Genomic DNA, 20,357 nt, shown 5'->3' with positions numbered 1-20,357 from the left:
AGCAACTCCACTGGAAAGCACTGTGTTTGATTTAATACCAGATGATTTGAACATATCTGCAGTAATGAATAAATGATGGTTCAACCACACATCAGTGAGTGACAGACATGCATTTATGAACCACGCCCAAACTGCACTGTAAATTGTTCAGTAGCTGCAATTTCACTGTTTATTTTTCCAGCCACTTCCAGTACATAATTCATGTAACTCTAGACAGGTTGTTTATGCTATGAACAAATACTCAGCTTGGTATTTTGCAGCCTGTCAAATGAGGGAGGCAGGATATCAGGGCTGATTTAAACAAACTACCTAGGGTTCAATCATTTAGACATGCATGCAACATTCTGTTGCTGCCAGCATTTCTGTGTAACAGACCCAGTACAATCCTAGCTGGTGTATGTTACAAATTGTATGAAAGTACAAATGGGGAGGGCTTGCAGGGGGAAATAACTGTGTGGTTAGTACTCTTGGTAACCTCTCTCCCAATGATCATTGGTCTATGTATCTCTCAATAAACTCTGTCCTTTGGAGCACAATAAATTGACTGGAAAATTTTCCTTCAACAACTGTGAGTAGGGTTGCCAGGTTTCCGGTTTTCTGCCGGAGTCTCCGGCAAAAGGGGGCCGTCTCCGGCCTCTGGCCATAGTTGCTTTGAAGACGTGGATCTCCGGCTTTTCAGTGTCCGGCTGAGGCAGGCATGCTTGATTGACACACGCATGTGTGATGGCGGCCGCTCCTCCCACCCAGAGGCAGTCTGTGCCTGCGGTGTGCATCGTGGCCGCTAGAGCAGCTTGTGGTTTGGACTCAGACAGCCGTTGGGAGGGAGGAGCTCGTCGTTTTGAATTGAGAGGGCCGTTGGGAGGGAGGAGCTCGTCGTTTGAATGAGACGGCTGTTGGGACTGGAGGCAGGAGCAGGTTAGAGGCTGGTTGGGGCAGGCACAGAGAGAGAGAGAGGGAGAGGGGGAGAGGGAGAGAGAGAGAGAGAGAGAGATCTATATCTATATCTATATCTATATCTATATCTATCACGTGTCTGTCTGTCACACAAAGTCTAGCAAGAACAATATCTGCCCCACTGAGCCACAAGCCTCACACATGTTGCATTATGTAAAGGTGCTTCCCTGTGTGCCAGCAGGCAATTGCTGTACAAGGGACTTATCCCTGAAGAGGACAACCAGTGAAAACCCTTAGTCCTTCTTTAATTCCAAACACAACACTCAGGCACTTATTGCAAAAGGTAAGCAGTGATATCTCCCTCTTATTTCTCAGTGGCTTCATTTCAGCTGTCAGTAGTCACCACCTGACTTGGCTGTTAGAAGGAATAACAGTAACTGCTATTCAGAGCTCTTAATAGGACGGTTGAATTGTGATTCTCAGGGCTATCTCTTGAGACAGACAAGTCATGCATCTAAAATCCTCCTCATCCTTCGCACTGCATGGAAGGAGGAAAAGATGGTTGGGAATTTGAGGCTTTGATAAGAAGCAACAACTAGGTAGCTAAAGACACTACAAATATTTACTTTCACAGGGGCCTGATGCTCTTAGAAACATTTTCGTAACAGAAGTCTCTCAAAAATCACATACTCTCCTCCTCAGTTTGCTTTCTCAGAATGTTTTCCATCATCCCTCATGGCCAGGCTGCTTGGATGTGTTGTGTGTGTATTTTTTATATATCTTAAAGCCAGCAATGGCATACATACACATTGCTGCCAGGGAAAGAAAATGGCTTCAATGACAGTTATTAAATGAGCCATTGAAGCAATTCCCTTTTACTGGCAACAAGGCAAGACATGCTGTGTCTGTTATACTTCCTGAAACTGTTTCCTGTTAAGGCCTACATTCAATAGAAGTTTTGGTAGAAAGGGGGTAGTTTTACTCTTCATTTTTCCTGCATATTGTTAAGTTTTTTAAATCAAAACACCAACTTTTTAAAAGAAAATACCAACTTGTAACTATCATAATTATAGTTATTAAAATATTGCATGTTTCACTGCCTGTTATTAGAATATGTATGGTTTTTGATGTAGGCTTTCATGGAACAATCCTATACATGTCTATACAGCCCTATAGAGATCAATAGGACTTACAGATAAATCTGTGAAAGTTCAGACCTAAATATATTGAATATTTATATATGAAAGATGGGCTGAGGAACCCCAGGGAGAGGGCTTCATAACCTTAGGGGGGGGCAGAGAGAGCGATGGGCTGCATAACCTCAGAGAGAGGGGGCGGCGGCTGTGGGCTGAACAATTTTCAGAGCTGATGTGCCTGTCCCTCCACCTTTATCTTGCTGTAGATAGCCGGGACGAGGTCCAGAACATCCAAGAAGCACGCACAGCAGGATCTTGGTAGGCATGCCTTTATGGAATCATATGGCTTCCTTTATGGAATCAATCCATGTCTTGTTTGGCCTTCCTCTTTTTCTACTCCCTGCTATTTTCCCAAGCATTATTATATTTTATAAAAGATTATTCTTATGTTGGATAATCTTTTATAAGATGTTTCATCTTGATGCAATTAAAAACCATTCAATTGCTTCAGCAGGCAAAAAAGTCATTAAGTGGTCTGCCAAGACCCTCAGTAATGTTCAAGTAGTGGTGGTGGTGAGTTTGCAAATCCCTGGTCTATCGCCTTGCTGTCTGGTTGTGAGCTTACAGGATGCATTTGACTGGCCAGGGTTGGATGCTGGGTTTGAAGAACATAAGGACAGCCCTGCTGGATCAGCCAAAGGCCCATTTAGTCCAGCGTCTTGTTTGCACAGTGACCACCTAGATGCCTGTGGGAAGCCCACAAGCAGGACCCAAGTGCAGCAGCGCTGTCCCCACTTGTGATTCCCAGCAAATGATACACAGAGCCATATAGCTTGTCATATGAAGGGCCTTTACTCTGATCCAACAGGGCTCCTCCAGCAGCATTGTGGCATACTTGTGTGCAGGGCTGGATTACCCACTAGGCCCCTGCATTAGTGCCTATGAAACTCCTACAGGTCTAGAAGAAAGTTTGGGTTCTACAAAATAAGTTAATTAATGAAAATTATTGTGTGATGTAGCAGTTTAATAGTGAATTAAATGTGTGGTGTGAATGTGGCATTGTGTGCACTCTGCTGTCCTGATTTTAAACAACAAACACTGTCCTTAATTTGCCTGTGAGGAACATGTTGAGGAATACTGCCTTATTTTTTTTGTTGTTAGTGTGCAGACAGGTGCTAAAATGTTCTATTTTGCAGCCTATTTTGCATTCTTAGCTATTAAACCTCCCGAGAGGGTTGTGTGGCTGCATCGTGATGTAAATTTGCACACAGAGACAAAAAAAAACCACCACACCTCCAGACACGGCTTTCATCACTGTATCTCCTTTGCCAGGTTGTAAATGTGCTTGGCTGTGCATCAGTTCTGTAATAACTACAGTCAGCTCACAACTCTCATCAGGCCTACAGATAATTGAGGGCGATGGGAGTTTGGGGTCCAGCAACATCTGGAGGAACACAGGTTCCCCCATCCTCACCGTAGAGCCAATCTGAGCCCAAGGGCTGCATTCCTTTCTGGGCAGTCTTCTGAGAGCCATGTCCCAGTAGTGAATGTGGCCACTGGCCAGAGGCAATGAATTTTACCTTCTATGTTTTTGTTATGTGCCTTCGAGTCAATTACGACTTACGGCAACCCTATGAATCAGCGACCTCCAAGAGCATCTGTCATGAACCACCCTGTTCAGGTCTTGTAAGTTCAGGTCTGTGGCTTCCTTTATGGAATCAATCCATCTCTTGTTTGGCCTTCCTCTTTTTCTACTCCCTTCTGTTTTTCCCAGCATTACTGTCTTTTCTAGTGAATCATGTCTTCTCATTACGTGCCCAAAGTATGATAACCTCAGTTTCATCATTTTAGCTTCTAGTGATAGTTCTGGTTTAATTTGTTTAACATGACTGCAACCATATCTACTCAGAAGTAAGTCCTATTGAGTTCTATGGGGCTTAGTTCCTTAATAAGCATGTTTACAGTTGCTGCCTTCAGGGGCATCCATCTGTGCTCCCATCTAACATCTCTGCAACACTAAGCTCCTTTCTTCCAATAATGGCCTGGCCTGAGGGCACGTAAACCCTTCTTGCCAGAAGGAAGTAAGCTAGATTAAATGTTCCCTAAAGGTGTTGAACTGTGACCTGGCAGACCAGGGTTTGAATCTCCACACAGCCATGAAGCTCACTGGGTGACCTTGGGCCAGTCACTGCCTCTCAGACTCAGAGGAAGGCAATAGTAAACCACCTCTGTCTGAATACTGCTTACCATGAAGACCCTATCTGGGATCAACTTGAAGGCAGTCCATTTCCATTTTGCATCACCCTAAGCTTGTGAGAAAGAATGACCTTGTCACTTCAGATGGACCTAGGAACACCCTATTTTAGGTAAGATTTCTATTTTAATCTCCAGAGAATTTTTTTTTGAATGGTATGCTCCAAGCAACTGTGGTTTATACAATGTATCATGTTTAATGACGTCACTAGGACCCGCCCCGTGATGTCACTAGGGCCCACCCCATGACGACACTAGGGCCCGCCCCATGATGTCACTAGGGCCCACCCCCATTTTCTCAGGTTTTTGAATGGTTCCGACCTGGCATCCCTAACTGTGAGTCTGTGGACGTTCCCTGTTGTAATTCAGGATTCTGTCTGTCCATTACACAAGTCGAACATGAGACTAGTAAAACCTCATAGTGTCTACCCTGTTGAATGATAGGATCAGTCCTGCATCAACATTCCACTCAGTCATGTGCCGTTCCTCTCTCTCAGAAATCGTCACTTGCATTAAGGTACCCTGGGCCTACTAACATGATTTCCGCCACACATTTCTGCTTTGCACAGGCAGCATTAGCTGCAGACTTGAAGTTTGTGTTTGCCCATTCACATCATTCTTTCCCAGATGTTCCCTTGTCTCCTTTCTAATATGTCCTTCCTTAAAACCCGTTGGTAGTCTAAGGGCACAATTTACTGGAAATGTCTCCTGTGCATGTTCCTGCTGAAACACTGGAAATTCCACAAGAACAGGCATGATTGTAATCAGTTTCAGCAGGGCTTGCACTGGAGATGAGACACAAATGAATTATGCTTTAATATTCCCTTAATATTCCCTATTGACTCTATTTTTAGATTTTCATTTAGCCTGGTCAGCAATAAGTGGCATGTGAACAGTAACCTAGAAATAGGACTGCCTTTCACCCCTGGGCCTTGTCCTTTGTTTGACTGCAGTTGGGATGCGGAAGTTACTAAGAAGTTTAAGTAAGTTTTGTGCTAAGGAGCACTTACCAATCAATTATGCCAAAACGAAAGTGGTAGTTTTGGGGAAGAAAAATAAAGTTCACGCGTGGAAGTTAAATGACAAATTTATTGAACAACAATGTAGCTTCAAATACTTGGGATTGGGATTTAATGCCCAACTTGCATGGAAACTTCATCTTGCTACAGCCAAATTGAAAGCTTCCTATTCCGTTCAATCGCTGTTGCGTTTTTCAAAGTTCAAAGGGGGAGGTCTGGTTACGCCTGCTGTTGAGGTGTTTCGGCGAAAGGTAGTTCCACAACTCCTCTATGGTGCTGAAATTTGGGGGTACACAAATATCTCCACTCTGGAGATAACACAGAATATTTTTTTGAGATCTCTTCTTGTTGTCCCGCATGCTACACCTGCATACCTTTTGAGAACAGAAACAGGGCTTTACTCTATACAATCCTCTGTTCACGCTGCACTTGCCACCTACTGGCTGAGGCTGGTGTGTATGAGTGCCTCCTGTCTCCCAAAGAAATGCCTTTTAGAATAATTGCAGACCCCATCACTTGGTTGCTGGATAAATTTAGTTATACCTATTCTGGCCGCTTATGGGATTAACACAGAAATTCTACCTTCTCACCCCTCTCCTAATGCGAAACAGCTCCTCAAAGAAAGAATCTTTTTCTACTCTAAAAGATGGGACTTCCACGCAGCTACCCAATCATCTTTCTCTACCTGGTTCCCCCTGTATAAAACTACCTTCGGCCTGGAGAAATACTTTTCTTTCCTTACAGTTCCATCTTTGAGAAAATCCTTTACCGCCTTACGTTTGCAGTCCATGCCCTTGGCTTTCAGGGAGGGGAGGTATGCAAATGTTCCAGTCCATCAAAGGCTCTGTATCTGCCAAAATGATGCGGTTGAAGATATGGTTCATTATTTACTAGGCTGTCCCTTATATAAATCTCCAAGGCAGAAACTTTTCTCGGCTATTCCCCACCTCCTGTAAAATAGACCTCCCTTGGAACAAATATGCAATTTACTTGTGGGCAATGACATATTTATAACCACCCAAGTGGCAAAATTCGCCCTAGCGGCACGGAAAATAAGAACTAGATATCAAAAACATTTAGTAGAAGCCCCAATTTTATCCTGATTTTAGCACTTTTTGTTTGGTCCGATAATTTTAATTGAAATAATTTTATATAATCTTCTATTTCCGTTGAATTTTTGTAATTTTTAACCTCGAAATGCTTATATATATTCTCTGTATCAACTGTCCTCTCTTGAAATTCTTGTATTAATATCTCTTTGTGACGGCCAATGGCTATGAACAATAAAAGGAAACATAACAACATAACATATGCCCTCCTTACACCGAGGTCCCCTAGAGGAGCCACCAGGTTGCTGTTGCCTTTAGAGATGGCCTGCTGCCATTCAGGCCTTGAGAGAACTGGAGCTTTGAGCTGAGACTCATGAGGTAATCCATATGCCTTCAGTACAATGAGCCCCCCTAGAGGAGTCATGACATTATTCTACTGTTGCCCTGGGAACAGCCTGCTGGTGTTCAGGCCTAGGGAAAAAGGGAATCAGGTCTCTTAGAAATATTGAACCTGCTGTTCCAGCACCTCTCGTAAAGAAGGGCGGGAAAGCTTTTCAGTTGGCGACTATGACATATCTCTGCCCAACAGTTCTGAATGGAAAGCTAGGCCCTTTCCACAGTCACTAGAGACACCAGGATCAAGTGCCAACAGAGGTACCATAAAAAAGGCGGGAAAACCAAAGGACTATGCCATATTCCTGTCCAAGGGCTCTGAATGGAAAGCTAGGCCCTTTCTGCCATCACTGGGCAGAGTAGGACCATAAAATGGTGGGAACCTCCTCAGGTACCATAAAAATGGCAGGAAAATCCTCAGCTAAGGGCTATGTCATATCTGTCCAAGAGCTCCTAACAATAAAGTTAGGCCCTTTCTAGTCACTGGACAGATTAGGACCATAAAAATGGCGGGAAACCTCTTCAGGAGAGGCCTACACCATATCTCTGCCCAAGGATTATGCATAGCAAAGCTAGGCCATATCCTCAGGGTTCTGAGTGGAAAGCTAAGCCCTTTCACAGTCACTGGACAGGCTAGGGCCCAAAATGCAGTAGAGAGTGATAAAGAGCTGCCCATTTCTCTCACCACAAGCAACGTCCACACTAAACGTTGCTGCTCTGGTGCAATTTTTGAGGAGGAATACCTGGAAGGTATTGGCTGCCTTGCTTACCTGAGGGCCTGAGGTGACCACGTACTGGACACACAAGGCGAAGCCCAAATTGCACGTCAACATTTTTCCTGGTGGAATTCCTGCTGATACGGGCCATGAAATGTATGAGAACAGCTGGCCACTGAGATGGCTGCAGCTGTGTATCACTGCGCTGTGCCTCAATAAAGATATCTGTAAAAACAGCCCAGGATGGCTCAGCCATGGTTACACTCATACAGTGAAAGGAAGCGGTACCAGATATTATATGGATAAATTCCTGATTAATCAACACACACACTGGGAGAGGAGTGCGGTGGATGAGCAAAGCCAAATAACTACATACAGCAGAGGGGACCAGTTAGACCTCTAAACGCAGCCAAGGGCAAAAATAGCAAGGCCAAAATCATTGCACACAGTAGAGAGCAGTTTGAGCTCTAAAGCCGCCAGGAGCAAATTTCACACCTCAGGTGAAAAAAGGTTGGGCAGCAAGAGCTGTTGCTGGATGGGGGGGGTGTTAACCCGTTGCACTTTGCTGTTCTGCGAACAGGCTGTTGTTCTACAACCGAAGTGTGGCTTTTGGCCATACCCCATTACTACCACCTCCTCAACAGAGGATGGGGTTCTTGCTCCCAATACACACTTGGCATTAAATATGGGAGGTCTGAAAAATGCAATTCGTCAGGTGTAGCAGCTCCACTGTGCTCCAAATGGCGGGCGCCTCTGTTGTGCTCATAAATGAGCACATAAATGAGCACATAAATGAGCAGGTGCTGCCTCAGAAATGGCAGGCTGCTCCAAACACACAGTGCCGCTGCTCCACTCCTTTCTGCAGTGGCAGGCACTGTTGCTTCCCTGAACCCCAGAGATCTTAATGACACCTCCATGGACTTACCTACTGGGGACAGCGCAGAGCCCCTTGATGAAATCCCCTCAGCGGGATCATCAGCATCCAGTTTTGGTGCCTGCCGCATAATGGCATGAATCTGTAGTGGCTGGGTGCTGCCTGCAGCTACCACTGAGTGCTGCCCAAAGCTCTTAAAATGCCTTTTCTTTGAAGGCTGCCCGCAGCTGGGTACTGACTGCGGCTACCACCGACTACTGCCCAAATTTCTTAAAATGCCTTTTCTTTGAAGGCTGCCTGCAGCTGGGTACTGGCTACCGCCGAGTGCTGCCCAGAACTCTTAAAATGCCTTTTTGTTGAAAACTGCCTGCAGCTGGATGCTGAGGCCTTGGTAATTGTGTGTAGGCTTATGGGGGCTGCGAAGCTAAGCCGTGAAGGCATCCCTTCAAGCGGGTCATCACCGCCAATAAGCAGCCCTTGCTGAAAATTGGCGGGAAGTCAGAGCAGGCGGGAACTGACTGCGGCCACTGCCGATTGCTCCCCAGGCTTTTAGAATATTTCTTCTTGCTGCCTGACCTTTCGTTTTGTACATGTCTTGCAGGGAGAAGAACAAGAAAGACAGCTGACAGAAGGCGAAGAAAACTGACAGAGGGAAGGAGATGAAGAATGTGACAGATTTTATCTTTTTTAAGTAAGAACAACAAACGGGAAAGAAGCGTAAGAAACAAATAAAGAGATAAAACACAGCAAGGGAGAAGAAACTATTATCCTTCAGAGGAAGACAACTCAATAGGATGTGCTCCGAGCTGAGACAGGAAACTAAAACTGAGCCTTAACAAGAGGGGAGGAGCAAAAGTATTTGCTGAAGCATTTCTTGTCTCTGAGCTGTAGAGGGAGCTGCACTACCTACTTGGAGACCTCTGTCATCCATGAGAGAACCCCAATTCCAAATTTATGCTACATAAAAACAGGTGAAATGAGAACTTTCTGTGTAGAATTATGAGGTATCAGATAAGGAAGAGACATTACAGCAAAAAAGAAGTGCAAGGGGGGGAAGTTCAGCATAAACTTCAGAATAACTTATATACATCATTGACTGATGCCTACAGAACTACGAAAATGCAAACACTATTGTGTGGTTGCTGTGCATGTGCAATCAGTAATTTTGCGTAAGTCATATCAGAAAAGTCCCTCAGATAAAATACTGTGCTATCAAAATAGTTTGCAGCTATGATAGTTAAAACAATGTCAAATAATCTAAAATAACTAAAAGCAAATAACCTCTACAGAGAGCCTGGCACAATCCAAGGCTTGTGAATTTGACTCATGGACAATGCATCCGAAAAAAAATCACCTTCATGGATGGAAATTGCAAGTAAAGTTTGGAAGGTGGGAAGTCATAATCCTTTGTTTTTAATATGTTTCTTTCTTAGGTAGGGTGTTACAATAGAAACCACAATCTTTGCTTCACAAGCCAAATAAATTCTCTCTCCTCGCACAGATTCAATTCAGAAACTATGTACCTTTATACGAGGGTGCAGGAGGTGCAGTTGCTACTTTTCTGACTTTTGGAGTCTCAGGTATCGGGTCATCACCATATTCCAGATGATTCCCTCTGCTACGCAATTCTTCTGGAAGCCCTCACCGCTTTCTAAGTCGTTCCTTCAGTTTTTCCAGTTTGGCATCACGCTGATGCTGCTTTAAAATATATAGCCTGTGGGCACTGGAGGTACTGGCAGAAGAAGCTGAAGATTCTCCCAATTGTAATTCTTTGAGTTCATCATCCTGGGCTGTGGTACTCTGAGAAGTTTTAGCATATTCATCCTCTCTGGATTCCTCAGTCTTTTCCTCCTCTGATACAGCTTTAAAGAAAACCTGTGAACTTCATAAGGCATCAATTGCTGCTTGGGCATTCAAATATCTAATTACAGTTTCATCTGCAGAAGATGTGCTTTTGAAATATCTGCTGTGAAAAACTGGTTCACCTTTTTCATAAGTTCTATGATGCATTTTTTCTGACTCATTTCCTGCTTGTTTACGCTTTAAACATCTAGCCTTCTGCGGTTGGCAAGAGGTTTTATACGACGGGGACCATGGAGCGTCCCTAAACATGAAAAATAAAGGTGAGAAGTAAAAAGCCACATTAATTATCATACAGCATATACGGAAGAAAAGATATAATAAACTTTTTTTCATGGAAAACTGCTATCCCTGTGCAAGTATCCGATTGCCAAATGATTCTTATTTTTGTTGAATTTGTTGTAATGAGTCTTCATCTTGAAATTAAACTACAGAATGCATGAGAGTTCAAGTTCTTCATAATAAAATGCCTTTAAAATATTTCCCTTTTAGAGGAAACACACTAGGGTCCTGAAAGCAATTGCAAGGAGAAGGGAGATAAATGGGAACCCTCCTTTTGACATTCATGTTTACACTCACCATGGGAAGAGTGCCACTGCTGTCTAGTGAGCGATATGAGCAACAAGTCCTTCCCTACTCTGAAACTATGAAGGTGGTCAGGGATTATCTGCAGCTGTGCAGCAATCCCTGCCTCCTCCCCAATTCCAAAGTTGGGAGGAAGGCTGGGGGTGATTTGGCAGCTGGCAGAGCATCTTAGTCGTGTAGGGCCAAACTGCTTTTCCTGCACAAAAGAGTGGCAGGGACTGCCTTGACTGCTGCCACTGAAGCTGGTATACTTTCTGCCTCTTTTTCCTGCAAGAAGGCTGAGTGAGCTGGTTGGGCTCCAAGCCTCTCTATCAAGCATCAGCTGAAACCAGAATGTTCCCTGTCTGCCTTTGCTACAGGAAAGATGTCAACAGCTTTCTTGGCTGCAGGTGCTTGCCTCTTTTAAAGGAAGGAAGACCTAGTGACCATTTTTTGCTTACCTATGCAAGCCAAATTTTTAAATTTACTAACACATTTATATTCTGTCTTCCCTCTAAAGTGGCATACATAGTTCCTCCCCCGACCTCTATTTTATCCTCACAACAACCCTGTGCAGTAGGTTAAGCTGAGATATAGTGACTGGCCCAAGGTCACCCAATGAGGTTAATGGCTGGGTGGAAATTTGAACTCAGGTGTCCTGGTCCTAGTCCAGCACTCTAAACACTTCAGGTGGCTAGAGGTTCAAAGTATGTCCCTGTTTAGGCAGTCAGGGCAGTCAGTGACCACTGCTGGCCTTGTCTTCCACATATTTGCCTATTGGACCCATACAAGCTACTGGCTTCCTCCCTGCATAAACTACAGGGTAGCTATAAGACAACAGTAAGGCTACCCAAGCTGTGGGCTATCTCTCTGTGTAACCACAGGGTGGCCTTAAGACAATGGTAAATTTATGAAACAAAACAAAATATCCTTAAGGAATTCTGATGGGTTTATGGGGACAATAGTCTCTGAGATTTTTCTTGCATTTTGAAATTAATCAGGTTATTTAATCTTGCAACTGGTTTCCTCTTCAAATACGAATTTCAGTTCTACTAGATGACTGTATGAGGTAATGCACCTTGACCCATCGGCCATGTTTGCTGGAAACGATAAGTTGGAGTTTACTCCATCATGGCATCTCTACTGAATACAACCATGATGTTTTGTGGTCCCTTTGCCCCAATTCATTCATTCCAATCCAGCTCATCCTGTGGAGAAGTCTAGGCATTTATTAGTTGTGCAAGGGGCTCTCGTAAGTTTACCTTGGCCGCACGTAAGACATTTGCTTGCCTGAGTCTCCATACGTCTCTCTGGCATAAGAGTTACCAGGGACTTATTACCTCATGTTTCTTTCCACAACACAGGAAAGCAGGAGACGTAGGTTAGATCTGGTCCTCAAATGTTGTTATGATGCTGCTGATGTTAACCTCCTTGAAATTTGAGGTCAGTCCCTGTAAGAATTCTTTCCTTCAAAACAGTTCTTCTCGTGGTTATTATGACAGCACATAAGGTGTCTGAGCTGCACGCTCTATCTGTTGAAAAACACGTAATTTCCAAAAAAGACAGGGTAGTGCTACGCACTATCCCAGCCTTTGTCACCAAAGTAAACACGGCCTTCCACAGGCAACAGGAAATAATTCTTCCTTCTTTCTATCCTAACCATTCCCACACCAAAGAGAAGGCATGGCATTCATTAGAGATTAGATGTCACTGAAGGTGTATATTAATAGAACCAAACTGTTTAGGCGATCCGAGTCCCTATTCGTGTCCTTCCATCCTGCCCACTATGGGGGGGGGGAAAGTATCAAGTTCAGCCCTAACTCGTTGGATCAGACCTTGCATTTCTTTAGCATATGAGTCCCTACACTTGCAATCACCACTGCACATTACAGCAGTCCACTAGGTCCGCTGCTACATCAGCAGTTCTTCCACACGTGCTCCGATACTAGATATCTGTAAAGCAGTGACATGGCCACTCCCAGTACCTTCACAAGGCACTACAAAATTGATCTATACACCTTGGTGGAGGCGTCATTTGGCCAGAGTTCTGCAACAGGTCTTATCCTCCTCTGGCCCTACCATTGTCCCACCCTAGGTCTGCAGCTTTAGTACGGCCCACTTGGAGACCTCTGTCATCCATGAGAGAAGGAACAGTTTGTTCTTACCGTAAACAGTGTTTCTTCATGGATGACAAGAGGTCTCCAAGGCCCACCCTTCAGTATTTGTGAGTCTGTATTGATTGATTTTCCGGTGGCTGGACTGAATCGGAGTGCCATGACTCCTTTCTACTCTATTTGTCGATGGTCAGTTGACCTTATTCCTAACACATTTTGTTGTAGGGATGAGTATTCTCTTTTTCATGTACTATGTTTGATCCTTGAGTTTTCTGTTGAGGCCGATCTCTAAAGCTTTTCCAAGAAATGAAACTGAGCCTTAACAAGAGGAGCTCGTGGACATTCAAAGAAGCTGAATGTTGAAAGATTCAGGACAGACAAAAGGAAGTACTTCTTTACTCAGCGGATAGTTAAACTATGGAATTTGCTCCCACAAGATGCAGTAATGGCCACCAGCTTGGACGGCTTTAAAAGAAGATTAGACAAATTCATGGAGGACAGGGCTATCAATGGCTACTAGCCATGATGGCTGTGCTCTGCCACCCTAGTCAGAGGCAGCATGCTTCTGAAAACCAGTTGCCGGAAGCCTCAGGAGGGGAGAGTGTTCTTGCACTCGGGTCCTGCTTGCGGGCTTCCCCCAGGCACCTGGTTGGCCACTGTGAGAACAGGATGCTGGACTAGATGGGCCACTGGCCTGATCCAGCAGGCTCTTCTTATGTTCTTATGTTCTTAAGTATTTGCTGAAGCATTTCCTGTCTCTGAGATGTAGGGGGAGCTGCACTACCCATTTGAAGACCTCTTGTCATCCATGAAGAAATACTGTTTACGGTAAGAACAAACTGTTCCTTTCTTTATTTTTGGTAGTGCTTAAGACAGATTAATTTTGTCCACACAATGCATTGATTGCCTTTAAGTTAACAGATTGTTTTAAGGCAAAGTCAGCTAAATATGGGTACTTTCCTTTGTTAGGGTTCAATCCATCAGAAGCCAAGATTCGTATTCCTGATGGAAAGGTGTGGCTTGAAGAGGAATTTCTCAGTCTCAGCAGAGAGTTATGTCATCATGACTTAGAACTCCAATGAGCAGGTAAGTATTAAACCCAATTTTATGAATATTCACGTGCAAAGCAAAGAACTGCTACACATTTAAGACACATAACTAACCTATAAATTAACACCTTATAGCCCTACTTCCCAGACATCTTAGATTTTTTAAAAATTCAATTAAAATTGACAGCACACTGGACTTCTCACACCTATGAAGTCTAAGGTGAAAGCATTATGTTGCGTATTATAATTCTGATAGGTCTGAGATCTTAGGGGTATTCACACGTTACTCTGTGCCCAGGTAGAAGCCCCCTGTACCTGCATACAGCTGCTCTTGAAAAAATGTGTCTACACGTGGTGACTTCAAAAATCACCACATGTACAGGTACCCTGAAAAAGCCGTCTTCTGCTCATGTGGTGATTCTCCCTGCATGCTGTCCCCGTGGTGGAGCTGATGGTGAGCAATCAGTTTTTCTCTCATGGGTGACAGAGGTCTCCAGGTGGGTAATATAGCCCAGAGACAGGAAACACTTCAGCGAGTTTTTGCTCCTCCCCTGCCACTGAGGTTCAGTTTTAGTTTCCTGTCTCAGCCCGGAGCACATCCTTTTGGATTTTCTCCTTCTTTAGCTAAAACTTTCCAGCGTTTTCTCCTTCCCTTACTGTGTATGTTTACCTTGACTTACCTCTGTTTGTCTTCCCATCCACTTCTGGCAGTTTTTTCTTTCTGTCAGTTTCACCTCCTGTCCTCTGTATCTTCCCCACTTCTGTCAGAGTATTCTCTTGTCAGTTTCAGTTTTTCTGGGGGGGGGACACAGCCTGAGCCTTCCTTCTAGCAGCAGCAGCAGCAGCCAATCAGAAGTGGGCTGAAGGAAACGTCAGTTGCTGGGAGCGGGAAACAAGAGTAAAGCTAAAATGGAGGCAAGGGAAGGGAAGGGAGACCAGCCTGAAGCAACGAATGAGCTTGAGGGAAGGAAAGAGGCAGAAAACGGGGGGGGGGGAGAGAGCTTGGAAGGACTCACTGCAATTTTTAAAAGGTCTACTCAGAAGCAAGTCCCATTGAGTGCAGTGCTTCTGTGTGCTGGCAGTGAGTGAGTTTGTGGAAAGGACAGAGGGAAAGAATGGAGAGGAGAGAGCTTTGCAGGATTCACATTTGAATTTTAAAAAGGTCTACTCAGAAGTAAATCCCACTGAGTTCAGTGGGGCTTACTCCCAGGTAAGTGGAGCGGAGCTTCTGTGTGAGCAATGAGCTTCAAGGGAAGAAAGGAGGAAAAATTGTCTACTCAGAAGTAAATCCCACTGAGTTCAGTGGGGCTTACTCCCAGGTAAATGGAGTGACTAAAAATGTGAGAGGCTTGTCAGGAAGCTAGAGCTGGGTTTACAAACTTAAATGGAGTTTAAGCCTCTTGTGGGCTCAGACAAGTGGAAACTGCTGTCTTGAGAGAAGGGCAGAAGGAAGGAGCAATCAGAAAGTTAGCGAAGAGAGAGAAGGGGAGAGATTCTGAGGGCTCGCACTGTAATTCTAAAAATGTCTACTCAGAAGTAAGTCTCACTTAGTTCAATGGGGTTTACTCACAGGTAAGTGGAGTTAGGATTGCCTAAAAAAAAGCAAGTGTTCTGCCAGAGAAGCAAGAGCTAGGCAAGGACTGTTTACATTGTTAAAGTACAATCCTAACCCCATGCCTACTCTAAAGTAAATTCCATTCAGTTTGGTGGGACTTACTCCAGGTAAGAAGCATTAGGATTCCAGCCCCTTAAAATAAACAGTGGGGGGGCAGAGAAAGGGAGGGGAGTTTGCCTCTGTGTCTGCTCACAGTCCAGTCCAGTCCTAGCCATGTTTACTCAGAAGTAAGTTCCACTGAGTTTAATGGGGCTTACTCCTGAAGTGAATGTGAAAATAGAATTACAACCTTTAACTTCTAAATTCAATCCTTTCCTTTAAATACTAGGTGATTTATCAATAAATATTATAAAATTTATAATGTCTGTTAAATGTTCAATGTGTCATCACGTGACTCTTATTGTTGCTTGTTACGAGTAATACACTTACTATTCAGGATAGTGCCACAAATAGATTCCAAAACTTGCTCCAACCCCCCTGTGCAGGTAACGAATAATAGCTGCTATCACAGCTGCAATAATAAAATAACTTAATGGCTAGATAACACATTGCTCAGAAATGATAGTTCTCTCATGGATGACAGAGGTCTCCAAGTGGGTAATATAGCTCCTGCTACAGCCCAGAGACAGGAAATGCTTCAGCGAATTTTTGCTCCTCCCCTGTTGCTGAGGCTCAGTTTTAGTTTCCTGTCTCAGCCCGGAGCACATCCTCTTGGATTCTCTCCTTATTTAGTCTATTCCTAGCTAAAACTTTCCAGCGTTTTCTCCTTCCCTTACTGTGTATGTTTACTTTGACTAACCTGTTTGTCTTCTGATCTGCTTCTCACTTTCTGTCAGTTTCACCTCACCTCCTCTGTATCTTCCCAGCTTCTGTCAGAGTATTCTCTTGTCAGTTTCACTCCCCCCCTTTTTTTCCTCTCGATCTGAGCTATGGAAAAAGCAAAAAGATCCAAGTCAGGGGAGGAAAAGAGATATGTTTCCAGAAAGAAGCATCTTAAGAAAATCGGGAAATACCCAGCTGCGGCTTCGGTCAGTTCCTGATCACTGCGCTTTCCCTCCACTTTTCAGCAATGGCTGCTTACTGGTGAGGATGACCCAAAGGAAGGGTCTTCTTCAGGAATCTTTTTGCGCAGCTCACCAGCCTCGCACCCGGCTCTGCTAGGCAGCGGGGTAAGTTGATATGGGGATGGGCTCATTCCCCCGGCAGGGCTGCAGGAGGAGATAGCGCTGAGGCGCGATGAGGTGGTTGTGGCCACCATTTTGGATCCGAACACAGCAGCGTCCGCCATTTTGGAAGGCGCTTCTGCATTAGCACCGGTCATGACTGAACGGAGCACTTCTGTCCTGCTTGATATCTCGACTGCTGCTGCTGCTGCTGAGGGAGGCATCCAGGCCACATTAAGGGCACGCAAACAGCGTTCTCATGCAGCCCCTCCCCATTCTCCCGATCCTCCCCGCCTCATTCCTAATATGTCGAGGCAACTGGACTTGCTGTCTTCTGAGGACGAAGGGATCACCAGGTCAGCCCAGCGTGAAGCACCTTCCCAAGCCCCGGCTAGGGAGCCCCTCCAGGAGCCTTACCCAATAATTCAGCAGCAATTACTATCTGACCTCTTCTCTCCCACTGTGCTGCGTCAACTTAGAGAGGCCATCCTAGGGGATTTACCCACGCAAGGTGGACAGGGAGCCCGAGGGTCCTTTTCCCAGCAAGGCAATACAATCAATCGCCCTTCCCTAAGGGGGCAGTTACAGCAACAGGAGCCAGACATAGCCCGCTCTCCTGGTCCCCGTTCTGCTGCTAAAGGGCAAGACAGACGGAGGGAACTTATAGTTAATGAAAGTCACTCTGATGATGGGGGAGATGACGTTTTGGATGAAGGGGATGGGGAATGGAGAGATGGATCCGAGCTGGAGGACTTTGGCTCTGCTAGACTTTTTCTGGAGGCCCATTTTCCTCCTCTGTTTCACAAAGTGTTGACTGCTTTAGACCTGAACTTAACACAGCAGCAACAGCAACAGGAGCCAGTATCTAAAAGTGCTTTGGTCCTGCCTGTCCCAAGACTGTCCACCAGGTGCATTCCTTTCCCTGCTCCTTTTAAGTCAGTAATGAAGTTGGAGTGGGACTCTCCACTTCTATGTAAGAAGGGTACTAACTATGCTAACAGATTTTATATTCTAGAACCTGAGATCATGGAACAGCTGCAAATCCCGGCAGTGGACGGTCCAGTCTCTGCTTTACTGTCCAGGGCTTTTCTCCCTCAGGATGGGGATGCTCAGATGAGAGATCCCAATGAGCGAAAGATAGAGGTACCCCTAAAAAAGACTCATGAGGCGGCTGCCCTTTCGGTAAGGGCTTCAGTTTCGGCCTCAGTGTTTGCCAGAGCAGCACTCCTTTGGGTAGAGGATCTTTTGGACGATATGTCCCTAGATCCCGTGCAAATGAGAAAATCTTTATTGAAAGTTTCTAGATCACTTACCTTTATAGCGGATGCAACTATGGACGCTTCCCAATTTTCGTGTAGAGCTATAGCGGATGCAGTGGTTTCTCGCAGACACCTTTGGCTTAATCATTGGGATGTAGATGCCCCCTCTAGGGGTAATCTGGCATCTGTGCCCTTATTGGGTTCCAAATTATTTGGGGACACGGCATTACAGGACGTCTTAATAGAGTCTAGAGACAAAAAGAGAATTATGCCATCTCAGAAAAAAGATGATCGCCGTTCGTTCAGGCGTCCCTTTCAATCATCCCAGCCCTACCAGTCCTTTCGTGGGAGTAGATTCGGAGGCAGGAGTCGTGATTTTAGATCAGGCCGTCCCTCCTGGAACAGACAACGGTTCCAACAGAGAAGCCAGCAACCATTCTCCTACAAGGGTCCTTCAACTCAGTCACGCCAAGGGCGTCAGAACCAACAGCGCTTCTGACTCACCCACCGGGTTGCCAGTAGGGGGCAGGCTAGGCCAATTCTCCCAACAGTGGCAGCAATCTACCCAGGACAAGTGGGTATTAAGAATAGTCATGTAAGGGTACAAAATAGAATTGAGAGAGTATCCGCCAGCCAGGTTCCTTCCTTCTCCCGTCTCCAAGTCCGGGGTAAAACAACAGGCAGTTTCCAATGAAATTCGCCGCCTATTGAGCATTTCGGCCATAGAGGAGGTTCCTTTCAGAGAGTTCTTCTCAGGACTTTACTCTATCCTGTTTTTGGTCAAGAAGGAGGGGTCCTGGCGCGCAGTACTCGACCTCAAATTTCTGAACCAATTTGTGATCAATTGAAAATTCCGGATGGAGACTCTATCCTCCATAAAAGAAGCACTTCAGCCCCACGACTTTCTAGCATCGGTAGACCTGAAAGATGCTTACCTGCATATACCTATCTGCCCTGCACACAGACGCCTGCTACGTTTTTACTACAACGGCAACCACTTTCAATTCAAAGCCCTGCCCTTTGGTCTAGCCTCTGCCCCATGAGTCTTCACCAAGGTAATGGTGACTCTGATAGCCGTCCTTCGACTGCAGGGACTACACATATATCCCTACTTGGACGATCTCTTAATCCGGGCCGGCTGTCTTCCCCGAGCTCAAGAAGTTGTCCAGATCACTTTGGCTCATCTGAAGGATCACAGGTTTTTAATCAATTCTCAGAAGAGTCATCTCATCCCATCGCAGACCCTAGTACATCTGGGACCATTTTCGGACACAGTGCATCAATCCATGTCCCTCTCTTCGGAACAAATTCAAAAGATCACAGGGTTGGCCTGCATGGTGACCCGGTCCCGTTCAGTCAATCTCACGACACTGGCGAAGCTGCTCGGCTGATGGCTTTGGCCATAGGCATTACTCCCTGGGCTCGACTACACTCACGACCACTTCAATGGATGCTTCTCCGTTTCCAGAAGGAAATTGCACTACGTTCCCACCGTTATGTTCTTCTCTCACAGCAGACCAGACAATCTCTTCTATGGTGGATGGATCTACACAACCTCACAAAGGGAGTTCCTCTCCAGGAACCTCCACGATCCGTCATCAACACCAACGCAAGTCTATCAGGATGGGGAGCTCATTACCAGGGGCAGTATGTCCAGGGCCGTTGGTCCTTCCAAGAGTCAAGGAAAAGCATCAACTGGTTGGAGCTCAGGGCGGCACACCTAGCCCTGCGTCACATTGCGAGCAAGATCAAGTTACCGGACGTCTTGATTCGCACGGACAATACCACGACTCGGGGTCATTTGAACAAGCAAGGAGGGACCCGGTCGCGAAGCCTGCATGTGGAAGCAGTGACAATGCTATCATGGGCGGAACACCATGTCACGTCAATCAAGTCGGAATACATCCAGGGCCATCTGAATGTGACAGCAGATTGGCTGAGCCGCCAGCAGTTGTTTCCCTGGGAATGGTCCCTCAACCGAGCAGTCTTTCTCTCTCTTCAATCCTGGTTCGGCAAATTCAAAGTAGACCTGTTTGCATCCGAGTCGAACCACCAGACTCATCGCTTCTTTTCCCGCTACCTCACCCATGGGGCACAGCAACAGGATGCTCTAGCGGCAACATGGCCAACCGGGCTACTCTATGCATTCCCCCCAACTCCACTGCTCTCCAGAGTATTAAAAAAGATAAGATCAGAAAAGGCTCACGTCGTGTTGGTGGCATCATATTGGCCAAGACGTCCGTGGTTTTCAGACATCATTCATCTGTTTCAGACGCCACCCATGCGCCTTGTATCATGTCCTGATCTGCTCCATCAAGGTCCTCTTCTCCACCCAGACCCACAATGGCTTCAATTGACCGCCTGGGAATTGAACACAGCAGATTGTTAGCATCAGGTAT

General features: G+C 45.4%; 1 long non-coding RNA gene across 3 annotated transcripts in view; it reads right to left on the bottom strand.

Moving 5' to 3' along the window:
• Positions 1 to 5,398: 5,398 nt before the first annotated feature.
• Positions 5,399 to 20,357, bottom strand: part of LOC133388022 (uncharacterized) — a 38,958-nt gene continuing 23,999 nt past the window's right edge. For all 3 annotated transcript variants that reach the window (XR_009763623.1, XR_009763624.1, XR_009763625.1), the window contains 5 exons: positions 20,165 to 20,319; positions 18,013 to 18,206; positions 16,336 to 16,463; positions 14,602 to 14,800; positions 5,399 to 10,438 (listed from right to left, as the gene is read on the bottom strand). This is a non-coding gene — a long non-coding RNA (uncharacterized LOC133388022). The remainder of the gene's footprint in view (positions 10,439 to 14,601; positions 14,801 to 16,335; positions 16,464 to 18,012; positions 18,207 to 20,164; positions 20,320 to 20,357) is intronic.

This window comes from Rhineura floridana, chromosome 6 (genome assembly GCF_030035675.1).
Source record: "Rhineura floridana isolate rRhiFlo1 chromosome 6, rRhiFlo1.hap2, whole genome shotgun sequence".
NCBI classification, from domain to species: Eukaryota; Metazoa; Chordata; class Lepidosauria; order Squamata; family Rhineuridae; genus Rhineura; species Rhineura floridana.
Note: the sequence above shows the minus strand (reverse complement) of the source record. Positions and strands in the feature narration are given on the sequence as shown.